Source organism: Diospyros lotus, chromosome 10 (genome assembly GCF_014633365.1).
Source record: "Diospyros lotus cultivar Yz01 chromosome 10, ASM1463336v1, whole genome shotgun sequence".
Lineage (NCBI taxonomy): Eukaryota > Viridiplantae > Streptophyta > Magnoliopsida > Ericales > Ebenaceae > Diospyros > Diospyros lotus.
In genome coordinates, this window is record NC_068347.1 from 14,857,428 (window position 1) to 14,877,129 (window position 19,702).

Below are 19,702 nucleotides of genomic sequence, written 5' to 3' on the forward strand. Positions count from 1 at the left end.
GGGTGAGGTCATATAAGACTAAAGGCAAGACCCATGGGTGAGGGTCACGCTTAGATAATGAAGAAACCCACGAGTAGACTCACGCATGGATGAGGTAAATAACAAGACCCATGGATGAGGGTTACGAGAAGCTACGACCAGGAATTGAACCCATGGATGAAGAAGTATACCGTGAAGAAGCTTGGGACGCTGAGAGGATCCTTACGAGAGAGTAGTTGAGCAATGAAAAAAGTGAAAGACCAAGTCATCCTTTTATAGTGGTCCTGAGAAGGCATTGTAGAAAGAATAAAGCCGAAAGACTTAGAAGAGGCGGATACGGAAGAGAACCTTCTCCTCAAAATGAAATGAAAGTGGTCTCTTGTAAGAAGAGTCGCAGCATAAGCAAAATACTCTTTCTCCTGAGATTTTCGACAGAAAGAGTAGGGAGCAATTGTTATGCTTGAAGATACTGAAGAGCGATGCAAGCATGGCAGCCCGAAAAATGCCACGTGGCGGCCTGAGGAAGCGCCACGTGGCGGCCTGAGGAAGCAAAGGAGGCCACCCAAGGGCGCGGGCGTGCCTAGCACGGCCCTCCGCGCTCGTCCGGCCAAGCAGCGCGCGGCTGCTTGGCGGAGGCCGCGCCCCTAGCCTGCGGGGGCCACCCCCGAGTGAGGGTCACTCGGGGGTAGGGTACCCCCGAGTGCCCCCCCTAGGGGGCGCTCAGCTGCGCAGGCGCAACTGGGCGTGTGCACGGCTGCGGGCGCGCAGCCGCGCGCGCGCCCCTGCACAAAGGCGACCGCGCGCATTTGCGCGCGGTCCTCCCCCGAGAGAGGGTCACTCGGGGGTGAGGTACCCCCGAGTGCCCCCGCCCGGGGGCGCCCAGCTGCGCGGGCGCAGCTGGGCGTGCGCACGGCCGCGCGCGCGAAGCCGCGCGCGCCACTGCACAAGGGCGGCCGCGCGCATTTGCTCGCGGTCCTCCCCCCCGAGAGAGGGTCACTCGGGGGTGAGGTACCCCCCCTGTGCACAGGCGGCCCCGCGCGCCCTTGCCGGCGGGCGGCCGCGCACACCCTGCTCGCGGCCGCCCGCGCACGCAGCCGCCCGTGGGCGCAGCCGCTCACACGCACAGCCTCCCGCGCGCGCCCTCGCGCACGCCCCCCTTTCGCACCCGGTCCCGTGCACTTGCGCGCACGACCCCTCATGCTCTCCTTGCCTGCACTCATGCAAACCCCTGGGTGAGGGTCACCCAAGGCGCCACACTGACATCCACGTGTCACGTGCCCCCTATCCTTGCGCCACCGCCTCCAAGAAACTCGGCCTAAGGCTATTCCCGCGAGACTTGGTCAAAGCCTCTCCGAGATTCTTGCCACAAAACTCGGAACACGCGACACATGGATGCCCCTTTTGTTGCTATAAATAGGAGGTCACTTTCCCTCATTCGGTATGCAATCTCTGACTCTCGCATTTACTCTCTTACTTTCGAATACTCAATTTCTACGGTGATCTAACTTAGGCATCGGAGGGTCCGCGCGGGGACTTTCGCCCGCGCTCCTAACCGATTTATTCTCTAATAGGTCATTCATCGCTCGGAAACACCTCCGGAGACTCATCCATCGCTCAGAAACACCTCCGGAGACTCATTCATCACTCAGAAACACCTCCGGAGACTCATCCATCGCTCGGAAACGCCCTACGAGACTCACTCATCGCTCAGATACGCCAGACGAGGGTCATCCATCAGTGGTTTCCCATTTTATAAATTTATTGTTGTAATCGTGTAACAACAATTATTATTCTTCAATCAAAGCTTAATTGTTTTCCTAGATATTCTCTTTGAGAATTGTTCTTGTTCTTTCTTCTTTTCTTTATTGTTTTCTCTTGTGATCTTACTTTCTTTCTTTCTTCTCTTGAATTCTTATGTCATTTATTGTTACTTTATTATCCATCGCCTAAATGGGCGGTTAATTTCTGCTTTTAAATTTCTACAATTTTAATTCTTGTCATTTAAATTATCCATCGCCTAAATGGACAGTTAATTTCTGTTATTTTAATTCTTGTCATTTAAATTCTGTTATTTAAATTACGCCATTTAAATTCTTGTCAATTAACTTTTAAATGGAGATAAGTAGTTAAATCCAATTTTGGGTTAAGGCAAGGACAGTGTCCAACGCCAATGATTCCCAAAGAAAGCTGCACTTTAAATGAGTGACATTAATTTAAATTTCAGTATAAGTGTGTATTAATAATTGAGAAATCACTAGGTTTGGATTGGAGCTTTCATGCTATGTATGGGAGTTACTAGAACTGGAAACGCTATCATACCCAAACCCGGATGATTAATTTAGTTATTTTGTGTATTAATTGCAATTGAATTTATGGTAATTGCTTAAATTAGAATCCCGCATATCATGTATGGGGATTGCTTAAACTAGAACTATCATCATCTTTAATTGCATTTAATAACAAACCCTCGTATCTGAAATTAAATTAATGTTGCTAATCTTTTCTACTAAAATTTGGGAATCAACGGGTTGGTGCTAAAATTGTCTTAACTCAAGTGCTATCCAATTTTATATTCTCACATTTAGTATTTATTTTAACTTTTGCCTTGCTTTATTTTCTAGTATCTGTTGTCTAAAAAAACTATAAAAAAATCTTGTTGCCAATTCGTCCAAATGCATGTGCGTGTGTGTGACATTCTTTTTCTTTTGCCATAAATAAATCTCTCAGTGGACGACCTGGACTCATCCAGAAAATATAAATTTAAATTTGGACTACAACTACACTCGTACACTGACAAGTATAAACCTCTCACCAAAATAATAAAAAAAATATAAAAGTTTTATTGTGTTTTAATTGCAGGATGAGAGTGCAGCCACCTGCTCTTTCACGTTATCTTTCAATGCGAACTCTCTCTTAGATATATTCTATATTACACTGCAAGCTTCCTTGATTTGCAAACTATTGCTTATTATGTCACCTCGATGTTTGTGTTTTCCACTGTGTCTATATTGTGTGTAAATTCCCTAGTTGCTGTGAAGTCCATTTGATGTCTCAAGCGGGGTTTGATTCACCCTAATATTTGTTCAGTGAATGGCTTTTCTTCTTACTTACAACGGGGTTTTGCTTAACTCATTGCTCTCTTTTCAGGCATTTATATATGTACATGTTGCATCATATGTGGAAGCTCTCACCCATAGCTAAATGTTCCTTGTCCATCTGAAAATATATATACTGTTCACCTATATATAAGACCCACTTATAAATACATATATACATACATGCGTAACGAACTGATACCTCTCACTGATCTATAAATCTTATTCGAGCCATGGCCTGCCTAGCCAATCCACCATATACTCATGCTTAAATAGTCGTTCGAATGCCCTTGTTCTGTTCGCAAATCCAGTTGTATATATATATATACACATGTACAACTTCATTGATGTTCCAGTGAGCTCTTCTCGCTTGTCTTTTGCGCTAGCTCATTCTCTCAAGCTCTTGGCCACGAGCTCTTGCCACACACCTGACCTCGAGCTCTTGGTGCGAGCTCGTCCAGCGAGCTCGTTGAATGAACTCTTGTTCAGCTCATGACCTCGAGCTCGTTTCGAGCTCTTTTCGCTTGTCCTTTTTGCGAGCTTTCCTGATCTCCCTCCATAAGGCGCGAACTCATGAGCTCGAGCTCGTCCCGAACTCTTCTCATAAGCCTTTGAATGGGAGCTACCTGCTCACACCATATCTATTTACCTTTCCTTAACTTCAGTAAATGTTTGCATTTTCCTTAATTTATATTTTACCTTTCATTTACTTTAATACATAAATGTAGATAAAAAAGTACCCCCCATTTGTTTTCAATAAAAATATCAAAAAAATCAAAATCCATAACAATAAAAAGATAGAATTTTGGTTTTAGTACAAATTCACGAATTTACAATTTTACCACCATCGAAATACATAGTTTTCGTTTCTTGAAAAATTCATTAAAAATCATTTTTACAACAATGAATGCTAGTTATCAAAATACCGGGAGTTAGTTTTTCAAATTGAAGATATTTTCAAAAAATGTTCTAGTTGGTCCTTAGCCTTAGAAAAATTCTAGGTTTATTTCGACCAGCAATTTCAAGGCTAATTTTTGGAATTCACTTTAGGAGATTCTTTAAATGTCTTTGAAGCTCTAAATATATATATATATATATATATAAGAATGAGAATAATTTGGTTTTCATTTGAACAATAACACTTAATATGAGTGAAAAACTATCCAGTATTATGAGATGGGCATAATATATATATATAAGTATGCCAACAGCTTGTGAGATGAAATTCATGATGTTTATATTTATGTGGAAGTGAATGCATGACACGTTTCATACACATTTAGTATGATCATATTATGAGGCATAGTATTATTTATCTTTGTGCACCTAATATTTTGCGCGGAGGGAAAGGGGTACCCTAGAGCACCTAGCATGGGACGAGGTGGCTATTGTAACGCCCCGTTTTTCGAGCACGTTAAAACTCAAGACAATTTTGGGATAATTTTTTTTTATACTACTAAAACTAAGACTAAACCATATCATTGCTCTTATCCATCCCAAAATTTTCATTCATTTATCTCCAAGGAGAATCATCATAAACATTAAATATGGAAGTTATAATCGAACCTAACATCATAACATTAATCATAAATCAGTTCTTACATCACGGGAACATAAATTTCTCAACATGACTTAATGCATAACATAAGTTCTCAACTAACATTAACCTTGAATAGGGTTCTGCATCATCATTTCTCAAAACGTTCAGAATTCGAAGTAGCAGAACTTAAATACATGAGCAACATAACATACGTTCAACTAATCATACAACTCATCATGCACTTTGCTAAGTGCCATTACATGCCTCATTCATCCTCGTTTCTACTACTATCTTCATCTAGAACGTTTGAATATTCCAGGGGCAAAGCCCAAATTAGATGATGAATCATCTAAGTAAGGGAACAAAACATTTAATGCTCATGTATGTATGCAATGCACATAACATCATAACTCTCATGTTTGGGTCGACTGCACCTTAAGATTACCTGCCATTTTTCCAATCTCCCTGCCAGACCGGGGTATATGGGTGCACCCTTGGCAAAGTAACAGAGCTAGTACCTAATCCCAAATCCATGCAACATATGACTGTGAATCTCATCATGCTCAGATGCATATTTCATAAATCAAACATGTAAATGCAATTTGCATGACATACTCACATCAAGGCATGACAACATGATAAAATCATTGTAAAATCAGGTTTTGGATTGAACCACTTACAAACCAAGTATTTTCATAAAATTAAATTCAGTTGGGAAGTACCACTTATCTTGCAAAAAGATAATTTTGCCCCTAACATAATTTTGCCTCAAAATTCGCGTCGGACTTCCAATCATACTCAATTATGAACCTTGACATATCTTGGGCATCATAATTACTGAAGAAAATCAGATTTATAATTTTCTCTAATTTTCCTAATTTCTCCCATTTTCTCCTATTATTTCCTTCAGATTATGAAATAAATAGTTTCTCATAAAATTTTCTCAATTTCTCTTCACAATAATTCCTAAAACAATATTTCTAAGCCCCATAAATTTCCTCATAATTTTCAAAATCCATATTCTATTTATTTCTCATTTTCTCTTTGATTTTCAAGTATCTATTGCCTCAAAAATTCATAATAAATACCAATCATTCATTTCTCTTCCAATTTCATCATCAAAAATTGTAAAATATCATTCTCATACTTTTGAAATTTTTCAAGAAATTTTTGAAGATAACTTACCTTCCCGCAGAGCGATTCGGTATTCTTTTATATTGTGACAAAGCTTCGATTTACACATCCAACAACGCCTTTTATCACAATTTTTCACACAAACTACTAAACCCAGCCTATAGGATTTTTCTAGGAATTTTTTTGGTATTTCTCTCTCTCTCTCTCTCTCTCTCTCTCTCTCTCTCTATTTTTTTCTTTCTCTTTTTCAAATCTCTTTCTCACTCTCAAATCTTTTTTTTCAACCTTTCTCCTTCTAATTTAAGTTCTCAAACCTTTCAAGTTTTCTCTATTTATAGGAGGTTGAATTAAGCTTAACATAATTGTAATGACCCACTATCTTTAATTATTTTGTCATATTTCTTAATTATTTTTCACTAAATCTAACTAAAAATTTTTAATTATTTATTCACACCTTACTTTGTCTCCCACATTTCTCAATTCTTTCACCCATTATCTTTGATTATTTATCCACACCTTATTTTGTCTTCCACATTTCTCAATTATTTCACTCATCATCTTTAATTATTTTGTCATCTTTCTTAATTATTTTCCACTAAATTTCACTCATAATATTTAATTATTTGTCCACACCCTACTTTGTCTCCAACAGTTCTCAATTATTTCACTCATTATCTTTGATTATTTGTTCACACCTTAATTTGTCTCCCACATTTCTCAATTATTTCACCCATCATCTTTATTTATTTTGTCATCTTTCTTAATTATTTTTCACTAAATCTCACTCATAATTTTTAATTATTTGTCCATACTCTACTTTGTCTCCGACATTTCTCAATTATTTCACTTATTATCTTTAATTATTTGTCCACACCTTAATTTATTTCCCACATTTCTCAATTATTTCACCCATAATCTTTAATTATTTTGTCATCTTTCTTAATTATTTTACACTAAATCTCACTCATAATCTTTAATTATTTGTCCACACTCTACTTTGTCTCCAACATTTCTCAATTATTTCACCTATTATCTTTAATTATTTTGTCACCTTAATTATTTTTCACTAAATCTTATTCTAAATAGATTATTCTTTTATTTAATTCATTAATTTCAAACCTATTTTCTAAGCCTACTAATTAGCCCATTTACTTAGCCTTTTATTTTTTTTTAACTTAGCCCACTAACTCTAAGCCCATTTACTTAGTCTTTATTTTTCCAATTTAGCCCACTAACTCTAAACCCATTATTTTTTTTTTCAATTATAATCTCTAATTGATGTTAAAAATAAAAAAAAATAATTATTATTATTATTCTCAAAATACTAGGATATTACAGCCATAGCCTGGCAGGTTGGCTCCATATTTATTGTGAGGTTTTATCTATGTAATACAATTTGGCATGTGTTGATTTATGGCTTGCAAGCCTATGAGATTTGATACTGATATTAAATTTATATGCACATTTGCATAATAGTACATGGTGGCATGATACATTTAACTTGGAATTGATCAAGTCTTAAATTGTGATACTTGTATACATCAGTCAAGTTTTGGAGTACTTCCTTTGGTGTCACCTTATTCTTGGTTAATGATCATTGTTTATTGTCCTAAAACTTGTTGAGCCTTGTGGCTCACTTGATATTCTTTGCCATTCCAAGTAAAGGGAAAGCTATTATTGGGGGCGAGTCCAATGGGACTAAGGCTTAAGAATAGTGGTGTATGGGGATATGTCCTAACTTGAAGATCCTGTTTAGCATTTTGGTGAGACTTGAGATTAAATGATTCTTATTTTGTTAGTTAACATTAGAGTCTCTTATCTATTTTGTAAGGCCGTCGAGCCGTAACGCTTGAGCTATTGGAAGTGTAATCGAACTTAAATTTAGTTTCTACTGCTAGTAATAAGTTGTCTATTTATTTATGGTTTGTTCTATATCAACTCTGTGATGACCTCCTTTCAAATATCCTATGCTAGCGGGAATATTCGAGAGTAGGCCCTCAAAATATCAAATCATGTACAATAATACAACTTATCGAATCATGCAATAAATCACATAATGACAAAGTTAATCAGCAGTATCCAGCACCGGTCAACGGTCAGTGACAAGGAGTATCTGCCCGACGGTCCACTCCAGGGCCGTACAATGGTCTACTCCACGTCACCGAACAGCCAACCCCTGCCCCACTGCTCGATAGCACTAACCGAACTATAAATAAACCCGAGAAAATCATAAATAAACCCACACAACTAGGAACCTAATCCCCAAGCTGGATTTAGCATCATTCCCAAAAGGAGTGGGGGCGGTACAAACCCCCATAGGCTCACAACAAATAAAGTTCTAGAAGTCTCAGATTTAATTTAAATCATACCAAATGGATAATAATTTAATAAATAATGCTAGGCGCCGAATTGACGTAAGAGAGGGGATAAACTATGAGAAACCACGGAGTCTCTCACGAGAATTAAAGAATGTGAAAAGAGGGTTAGGAGCTTGCCTTTTACTAGCTAATTCTACCCCAACTAGTTCCCCCATTGCACAAATTAATAACAATAATGATAATATTAATACAATAATAACATTATTATAATAACATTAATAACAACAATACATTCATAATAACCATAATTCTGGTATCAGTAATAATAATGATAATAATATTAATACATTAGAAGTAATAATATATAATAATAATAACTTAATGCTTACTAATATGCAAACGTCACTTCCTTTTTAGAATATACACACAGGGAAGTATATATCTTTTATTAATAACATATGTAAATATCTCCACTAATATTCATTCATGGCTAGGGCCATTTCTTTTTTTATTTTAATTCCTTTGCACTCACACACAGTGATATTGTCACGCCCATACATTGTGTTTATATATATATAAATCAGCACACTCACAGAGACACACTCTCACAGTCAAGGCAATATACACTCTCACGCACACAGTGCACTAGTGTACACATATACTTGCACACCAAATTAATACGCACTGAAACATAGTATAATCCCCCAAAATTAATAAAATCAGATCCAAAATTAAATTTCAACCGTCTAAAATTATTAATACATAATGTTTTACTTACCTGATTAATTAAACCCAATTAAACTTGATTTAATCCTCAATTTCTCCCAAACTCCTCTCCATTTCCAGCCTCAACGCGCCATCTTCTTCTTCCGAAAACTCTCTGTTTTCCTACAAATTTAGCTTCAATTAAAGCATTAAATAGCCATCTAATCCCACGAAGAAAATCGCCAAAAACATGGCCAATTTTCCCTTAAAATTCGTGAAAAACAGAGGAGGCGTGAAGCTGTAGCACGGACGCATCAATGCACGCCACGTGGCCGCGCAAAGGGCCAGCACTGGCTCCCTAAAACGGCACCATTTTGGCCGCCCTTTTCTGCCCAAAAATATTTCTTCTTCCCTTAGCGCCACGCACCCGCGGGCTCGAACCCGCAACCTGCCCCATGTCCCTTCTCGCGCACGACCGCCTGCTCTAACCGTTCATTCATTATAATATACACAGCGCATTACATTTAAAATGACTCTTGGTCATTTTCGAAATTTACACTTCAGCACCCATAGTTCCCATTAATTGCACACCCACCCCTTAAATAATTTCCCTTACACCCGAACTTCTAGAAATTCACCCAAATGAATTTATTTTAATCCTTTCTTATTTTCATAAATATTTCCAAATAAATTAATTAATTACCCTTAATTTTCTATTTCCTCAAAACAACATAGAGTTTGTGGTTATGCCATTTGGGTTAACAAATGCTCCAACTGTTTTCACGGATTTGATGAATCGAGTTCTAATTACTCACCTAATATAGAAGAGCATACAGAGCATCTTACTTTAGTACTATAGAAGCTCAGAGAAGAGCAATTGTACGCTAAGTTCAGTAAGTGTGAGTTTTAGCTCACTCAAATTGGATTTCTAGGCCATGTGGTGTCTAGAAATGGTATTTCAATGGATCCAGACAAGACTAAAGCAGTTATGGATTGGCCAAGGCCGACGACAGTGACAGAGATACGTAGTTTTCTAGGACTTGTAGGTTATTATAGGCGATTTATTGAGGGGTTTGTTCGTTTATCTTCCCCTATGACTAAGATAACAAGGAAATGAGAGAAGTTTGAATGGAATGTCACGAATGAACTGCTTTTCAAGAATTAAAGTAGAAGTTGACTACTGCACCAGTTTTAACCATTCTAAGAAGTGGAGAGAAATATTCCATTTACAGTTATGCCTCCCATTTAGGATTGGGATGCAAATTGATGTAAGAGGGTTGAGTTAATGCTTATGCCTCTAGATAATTGAAGAAACATGAGGTGAATTACTCCACTCATGATTTTGAGTTGGCAGGGGTAGTATTTGCATTGAAGATATAGCGACACTATTTATATGGTGAGAAAGTCGAGATTTATATAGATCATAAGAGTTTACATTAAATTGAGCATGAGGCAAAGACGTTGGGTCGAGTTATTTAAGGACTTCGACTGTGAGATTCTATATCATCCAAGAAGGGTTAATATAGTAGCCGATGCCTTGAGTATGCGATGAGCTTTTATGGCTACAATGATGGTTCAAGAATGGAAGTTATTTGAAAAAAATTGAGTTCTCTATCTATTTCAACCCCAGAGGATAGTATAGTGATGAGTTGCGCTTATATGAGAGTGCAACCCAAGTTGTTTGATTTAATCAAGGACCAGCAATCAAAAGATAAGAAGTTGGCCCAGATTTTAGCAAATATCAAGAAGTTTTCTCCTTTGGATATACCTTATGGAGTGATGGTATACTCTTATTTCAGAGACGTATTTGTATACCCGATGATAGAAATCTTAAGCAAGAGATTTAGAATGAAGCACACAAGAGTTGTTATTGTAACACCCCCTCTCCTAGAACTGCTCGAGAAGAGGTGCTAAGAAAAAAATAAAATAAATTAACTAATAAACTAAAATTTGATACCATAACTGAACATCTCAGTCAATTGGAATAAAAACTCTGAGTCAATACAGACTGAAAATCATAAACTTTATCTAAGGGACAATCCCTTAATTGAAATATAAAATAAATCTAAATTGACAAAACACTATAAACTCAACAGACTCCCAGACATCTTTTATCTTGAGCGGCTCCACGTACACACACTATAGACCACTAATACTAGGCCCCACGTCTGGTACTCCCCCACTAGAACCTGAAGGGGTGAAAAGTACAAGGTGAGCTACAAAGCTCAGCAAGTAATAAGCTAGAAAGAATAACTGAAGCCGAATCAAAAAATATCGATACTGATAAATAACTCACTGAACTTGTACTATATAATCGCTGTCTGTTTGCATTCATAAAAATGTAATGCACATAAACTGTAAAAAAAATGCAAGTATACAACTTTGGCTCATAGGCCCACATAATCTGATAAAACATATCTAACTAATCTGAATCTTGTAAACAGAAAAAAAAAATTGTAAGCACATACTGTGGGCAAAGCCCCTAGCCCCCTAGTCGTCACCAGGTGAGCAACTCATAAACTAAGTTGTAACTGAAACTGATACTGGTGGGATCCCCGCGAACTAAGCCGCCTGGCGCACATAATGCAATGCTCATATAAATGCTGGCACACGATATGTAGTACTCCATATAAAATCATGCTCAATACTCATACCAAGATGTATGCACATCATCTCACGAAATAATGCTGAACATGCCATAATAAACACTAAACATGTAACCTCATCTTCAATATATTGGAATACAAAGATTCTATGAATTATGTATTATGGTATGGGCATGATTAACTTGTTATATTCTGGCATAAAATTCAATATTTGGAGGTACTGAATAGCTTTATTTGAATAAAACTTGAATTAAAACATCATTGGAAGTTCACTTGGATTTCTGGAAATGCCATCCGGGTATTAGGGAGGATATCTAGATATGAGGAAAGACATTCGGATAGGAAGAAGGCTCATCTAGATACACTGGCCCTCAAATAAGAAGCTATTCAGATATGCTGGGATATATTTAGATAGAAACTAGGACATCTGGATATGATTCTAGACATCCAGATATCTCACAAGGCACTCGGATATATATATATATATCAGGAGACTTATTTGAATATAAAATTCAACTTTGGAGAGAGGTATCTGGATAAGGAAGGAGGCATCCGGATATGCTAGACCTATCTGGATAGAAAAAAGGGCATCCGGATATGAGCTATCTGGATGTGCGAAGAACCATCCGGATATCATACGCAAGGAACTTGGAACTCATCCGGATATGGGAAGACCCATTCGGATATCTACAATTAAATTTGACGAACATGAACGCTAACAAAGACTGAAATCTGAAACAAAACTTAATGATTCTATACCATTTTGAATAAAATCTTGGGAAAATGAATCCCAATCGATATGAAACAACTTTAAGGATGATTCTAAGATAATATTTGATTGAATCGCTATAAAGATCATGCATATATGAGAACTTGCCTCTAAAAGAAATAAAAGGAGGAAGGAACTTGCAACTCAAAAGAACGAAGAAATAATAGGACTTGCACTCCAAATGGGAAAAGGAGTAATAGAACTTGGAGTAATAAAACTTGCAATCCAAAATAGATAAGGAGTAATATAACTTGCAATCCAAAATAGATAAGGAGTAATAGAACTTGCAATCCAAAATGGATAAGGATTAATGGAACTTGCAATCCAAAATGGATGTGGATTAATTGAACTTGTAATCCAAAATGGATAAGGATTAATGGAACTTGCAATCCAAAATGGATGAGAATTAATTGATTGCAATCCAAAATGGATAAGGAGTAATATAACTTGCAATCCAAAATGGATAAGGATTAATGGAACTTGCAATCCAAAATGAATAAGGATTAATGGAACTTGCAATCCAAAATGGATGAGAATTAATTGATTGCAATCCAAAATGGATAAGGATTAATAAAACTTGCTCATAACTTCACGCATATATATATATATACGTATCTGCTTACTGATATAAATCTGAAAACTATAACGAAGAACTGGAATAATCTGAAATCATAACTAATATGAACCTATAATGGAAGGGATTATAGGAAGAATACTTGCCTTGATAAATCTCTCTAATCGAACCCTGGAGCGATCCTGAAGACTCTAGCAAGCCTCTGCTATCTCTTAGCCTTTCAGTTCTTCACATGGCATGAAGAAAAACTAAGCTAATGGGCTCTATATATAGACATAAAGCCCTAGATCACACTTCTTCTACAACTTGGATTCCTTCTCCAAATCTAACTAGGAGACTCTCAATCCAAATCCATCTTATACATGGATTATCGTTCTCCTTTAAATACATAATCTCACTTAATTAATAATAATACAAAAATTATTATTAAAACTCTCAAATAATAATAAAACTCCAAAATTACCTTCATGCCCTTGCATTTAATTTTCACAAAATAAATGCCATTTAAATGCTATTCTCTCAATTAAAAATCTAAATTGCCACTTTGGTAAATTCCTTTAACTCCAACATTAAAAAGAAATAAATGCTATTCTTTTGGTTCAAAATCTCTAAATTTCCACATTAAATAATTAATTGAAAAAATCTCTTAATCAAATACTTCAACAATTAATTAAATAATCCTTGAATAAATACTGGGCCCTCTAATGGGTCGTTATAGTTACACTATTCATCCAGGTGTTGCAAAGATGTACCACGACCTTAAGCAAAAGTATTGATAGAGTGGTATGAAGAAGGATGTAGCTAAGTATCTTTCACAGTGTTCAGTATGTCAGCAAGTTAAAGCGGAACATCAGAAACCGTAGGTTTATTACTTCTATTGCCTATTCTAGAATGGAAATGGGATAATGTTACTATGGATTTTGTGATGGGTTTTACCCAGGATGACTAAAGGCTATGATGCTATATGGGTGATTGTTGATAGTTGACTAAATCAGCTCATTTTCTGCCTATTAAGAAGGCTTATCCATTGAATAGATTTGCCAGAATTTATATTGAGGAGATCGTGAAGTTGCATGGTGTTCCATCTAGCATTATATCAGATCGAGATCCTCATTTTACTTCTCATTTTTGGGGAGCTTTGCATGAGGCATTGGGATCTTAGTTGAAGTTTAGTATGACATTTCATCATTAAACAGATGGTCAGTCAAAAGGGACTATCAAGACTCTCGAGGACACGTTGAGAGCTTGTGTTCTAGATTTCCAAGGTAGTTAGGATGAGCATCTACCTTTGGTAGAATTTGCCTACAATAATAGTTTCCATTCAAGTATTGGAATGTCCCTATGAGGCTTTGTATGGGCGACCATGTCGATCGTCGATATGTTGGGAAGAGATTGGAGATAGGGCTTTATTAAGTCCTAAAATTGTCAAGCAGACGACAGAAAAGATCCTAGTGATCAAAGAAAGAATGAAAATAGCCCAAGACAAATAGAAGAGCTATGCAAATAAGTGACGACGAGACCTCAAGTTGGAGGTAGGCAACCATGTTTGGTTGAGAGTCATGCTTATTAAAGGTGTGCAGATTTGGCGTAACAGGGAAGCTTAGTCCCCGTTACATTGGTCCATTTGAGATTTTAAGATGGATAGGGACTTTGGCATATGAATTAGCTTTGCCACCTTAGTTGTCCCAGGTTCATAACGTGTTCCATGTTTCGATGTTGAGGAAGTATGTGCCAGATCCTTAGCATGTGATTGATTTTTAGACTCTTGAAGTTTGAGAAGATGTGTCTTATGAAGAGATACTTACCAGTATTTTAGAGCAAAAAGAAAAGACTTTGAGGAATCGATCAATTCCTCTTGTGAAAGTGCAATGGCCACGTCACTCGTCAGAAGAGGCGACGTGGGAGCTAGAAGAAGAGATGAAGCATCTTTACCCCTCATTGTTGAGTAACCAAGTATGAATTTGGAGGACCAAATTCTTTTAAGGAGGGGAGAAATTGTGACGACCCATTAGAGGGCCCAATATTTATTCAAGAATTATTTAATTAATTGTTGAAGTATTTAATTAAGAGATTTTGTCAATTAATTATTTAATGTAGTAATTTAGAGATTTTGAAGGAAAAGAATAGCATTTAATTCTATTTAATTTTGGAATTAAAGGAAGTTGCCAATGCGGCGATCTAGTAATTTTTAATTGAGAGAATAGTATTTAAAGAGCATTTAATTCAAGTTATTTATTTTGGAAATTAAATGCTAGGACATGAAGGTCATTTAGCAATTTGTTATTAGAATTTAATTATTAATTGAAGTTATTATGATTAAGGGATTAAGAAAATCCATAGCTAACATGGTTTGGGTTTGAAGTCTCCTAGTCCCAATAGGATAAGGTTTTGAGAGTCTCCTAGTTATATTAGGAGAAGGAATCCAAGTTATAGAAGGAGAATGAGATAGGCTTAGGGTTGCCTATATATATTTAACCATAGCATTGAGTTCTTCTCACGCCGCCTAAGAAAAGAAGCATATAGCAAGAGAGTCAGCAGTGAGCATAAGAGAGTTGCAAGTTTGATCGATCTGATCGATCATAAGGCAAGTATTCTCCTTGTAAATCCTTTCTTTACAGGTTAATATCAGTGTTTCCAGTTGTATCAAAGATCTCTTATTGAGTTCCAATTTTCAGATACGTGTATATATATATATGCACTTACAGTGAGTTTACATGCAATTCATGCATGTTTAATATAGCGATTCAAGTTAATATCATCTTTGAATCATCCCTAAAGTTGTTTGATATCGGTTGGGACTTGTTTTCCCAAGTTTTTAATTCAGAATAGCATAGTTGTTAAGATTCGTTCAAGATCAGAGTCTCTGTGAGCGTTCGTTCTGAGTTTAAGAGTTGCAAATATCCGAATGTGAGCCTTCATATCCGAATAAGTTTTTCCAAGTTTGTGAGTGATATTCGGATAAGCTAGAGCCTATCCAGATGAGTCAAAAAGTTTTTTGTGAGTGACATCCGGATGGCCCTTGGGCATATCCGGATAGTCTTAGAAATGTATCCGGATGGATTGTATGACATCCAGATGAGTCCAGTGCCTATTGTGAGTAATATTCGAATATCTCTTGTTCATATCCGAATAGCCCAGTAATATCCGGATGCTTCGTTTTCATATCCGGATGTGTTCGGTAATGATTGTGAGTAGTATCCACATGCCTTGAGTCGTATCCAGATGTATCTAAAGTTCTTCGAGTATGATATCCGGATGTCTCCCTCAAAAGTTGAAATTCGTATTCAAATAGTCTCTTGTGGCATCCGAATGCCTCAGTGAGATATCCAGATGGCCAGAATCATATTCGGATGTCCTAGTGCTTATCCAAATACTATCCAGCATATTCGAATAGCTAGTTCTTTGTGCTTCCAGTGTATTCGGATGACTAGTATCATATCCGGATGTCCTAGTATCTATCCGAATATCTTCCAGATAGCTTCTTATTTGAGCGTTAATGTATCCGGATAAGGCTCATTCATATTCGGATGTCTTTCATAATATCTGAATATCCTCCCTAATATCCGGATGGCTTTTCCAGAAATTTAATTGAACTTCCAGAATAGTTTAATCCAAGTTTTAATTAAAGTAATGTATTCAATACCTCTAAATATTGAATTTAAAGGCTAGAATCTATCAAGTTAATCATGCCCAAACCATAAATCATAATTCATAGAATCCTTGTATTCCAATATATAGATGAAGATCATATCATGTTGAGCATTATTTTATTTTGACATAATCAACATTATTTTATGAGATTATGTGCATACATTTTGGTATGAGCATTAAGCATGACTTTATATGGAGCACTACATATCGTGTGCTAGAATTTATATGAGCATTACATTGCATTATGAGTGCCAGGCGGCTTGTTCGTGGGGATCCCACCAGTTTCAGTTTCAGCTTAGTTTATGAGTTGCTCGCCTAGTGGCAATCGAGGGGCTATGGGCTTTGCCTACAATATGTGTTTACAGTTTTTATGTATGCAGGTTTCAGATCAGACAGGTATGTATTATCAAATTATGTGAACCTATGAGCCAAAGTTGCATACCTGTATTTAGTTTACAATTTATGTGCATTACATTTTTATGAATGCAATCAGACAGTGATTATTCAGTACAAGTTCAATGAGTTATTTATCAGCATCGATATTCTTCGATTCAGCTTCAGTATTCTTTCCAGCTTATTACTTGCTGAGCTTTTGTAGCTCACTTTGTACTCTTTACCCCTCCAGGTTCTAGCAGGGGAGTATCAGACATGGGGCCTAGCAGCATTATTCAGTAGTGTGTGTACGTGGAGCCGCTCAAGATAAAAAAAGTCTGGGAGTCCATTGAGTTTTATAATATTTCCTCAGTTTAGATCTATTTTATATTTCAGTTGAAAGATTGTCCCTTAAACAGAGTTTATGGTTTTCAGTCTATTTTGACTCATAGTTTTTATTCTAATTAATTGAGATGTTCAGTTATGGTATTAGATTTCAGATTATCAGTTAGTTTATCTTATTTTTCCCGTAGCACCTCTTCTCGGGCAGTTCTAGGAGAGAGGGTGTTACACTACTACGCCACCCTTATCTGTTGCATATGCACGAGTCTCGATGCCAGTCTTTGAGTTACAGTTGGCCTTCGGGTCTAGTTTGCCATCGGGCCAGTGAGCTTCGGCTCTAGTTTTAGCTACAATTGGCCTTCGGGTCTAGTTTGCCTTTGGGCCAGTGAGCTTCGGCTCATAGTACAGGTACAATTTGCCATCAGGGCAGTAGCAAGTTTGTTATAAGGACTTGGGTGATAGTGCATTCTCTTATTTGGGCCCCAAAATCCTATATATGTGCATTGTTATTTATGCTGTTGGTACCTATAGCGATCAAATAAAACAATCAGGTCTAAGTGTAAATTCTTAATTTTTCCCGAGACAGGTCAAAATTTTTTTAATTTTTAATTGTGGAATGACAATAATTTCATATGATTTTAAGTGTAATTTTATGTGGGAGTGTAAGCGAAATCTTCAGAAGATTAGGGTTTTAACATGATTTTCGGTATAGTAATGAATAACCGAATCAATTGCATGGAATTCTCTTTAGCCCAGATATCTAAGAAAAATTATATGATATGAACGAGAATTTCTAGACGTAAATTATGACTTCGAAAAAATCAGATCGGAAACAGTTTTTGGTGCAGCTAAAATTTATGTCGAAAAATCGAATCGGCGTAATAGATTTAAAAAAAAATCAACAAAACCCGTAATATACTTTAATTTAGTTAGTAGAACAACCCTCAGTTGGTTTCATGTTAAAAAAAAAGGGATTAGCAATCAAATAAAACAATCGGGCGTAAGTGTAAATTCATAATTTTTCCCGAGACAGGTCGAAAATATTTTTTTTTATTTTTAATTGTGGAATGACGATAATTTCATATGGTTTTAAGTGTAACTTTATTTGTGAGTGAAAGTGAAATCTTCAGAAGATTAGGGGTTTAACATGATTTTTGGTACAATTATGAATAACCAAATCGATTGCAAGAAATGTACTATAGCCTAGATAACTAAGAAAAATTATATGATATGAACGAGAATTTCTTGACGTGAATTATGACATCGAAAAAAATCAGATCAGAAACAGTTTTTGGTGCAGCTAAAATTTATGCCAAAAAATCGAATTGCCGTAATAGATTTAAAAAAAGTCAACAACACTCGGAATACACTTTAATTTATTTAGTAAAACAACCTTTAGTTGGTTACATGTTGAAAAAAAAGAATTAGCGATCAAATAAAACAATCAGGCATAAGTGTAAATTCTTAATTTTTCCCGATACAACTCGAAAAGATTTTTTTTTTTTAATTTATAATTGTCGAATGATGATAATTCCATATGGTTTTAAGTGTAATTTTATGTGGGAGTGTAAGTGAAATCTTCAGAAGATTAGGGTTTTAACATGATTTTTGGTATAGTAATGAACAACCGAATCGATTGCATGGAATTCTCTGTAACCCAGATATCTAAGAAAACTTATATGATGTGAACGAGAATTTCTAGACGTAAATTATGACTTTGAAAAAATCAGATCGGAAACAGTTTTTGGTGCTGCTAAAATTTATGCCGAAAAATCGAATCGACGTAATAGATTTAAAAAAAGTCAACAAAACCCGAAATACACTTTAATTTAGTTAGTAGAACAACCCCTAGATGGTTTTATGTTGAAAAAAAAAGGGATTAGCAATCAAATAAAACAATCGGGCGTAAGTGTAAATTCATAATTTTTCCCGAGACAAGTCAAAAATATATATTTTTTATTTTTAATAGTGGAATGACAAAAATTTCATATGGTTTTAAGTGTAATTTTATTTCGGAGTGTAAGTGAAATCTTCAGAAGATGATTTAACATGATTTTCAGTACAGTTATAACTAACCGAATCAATTGCAGGAAATGTTCTATAGCCCAAATATCTACAAAAATTATATGATATGAACGAGAATTTCTAGACGTCAATTATGACTTCGAAAAAAATCAGATCGGAAACAGTTTTTGGTGCAGCTAAAATTTAGGCCAAAAAATCGAATCGAGGTAATAGATTAAAAAAAGTCAACAGAACCGGAGTACACTTTAATTTAGTTAGTAGAACAACCCTCAATTAGTTACATGTTGAAAAAAAGGATTAGCGATCGAATAAAACAATTGGGCATAAGTGTAAATTCTTAATTTTTCCCGAGACAAGTCGAAAATATATATATATTTTTTAAATGTCGAATGACTATAATTTCATATGGTTTTAAGTGTAATTTTATTTGGGAGTGTAAATGAAATCTTTAGAAGATCAGGGGTTCAACATGATTTTCATTAGAGTTATAAATAACCGAATCGACTGGAGGGAATGCTCTGTAACCTAGATATCTAAGACAAATTATATGATATGAACGAGAATTTCTAGACGTCAATTATGACATTGAAAA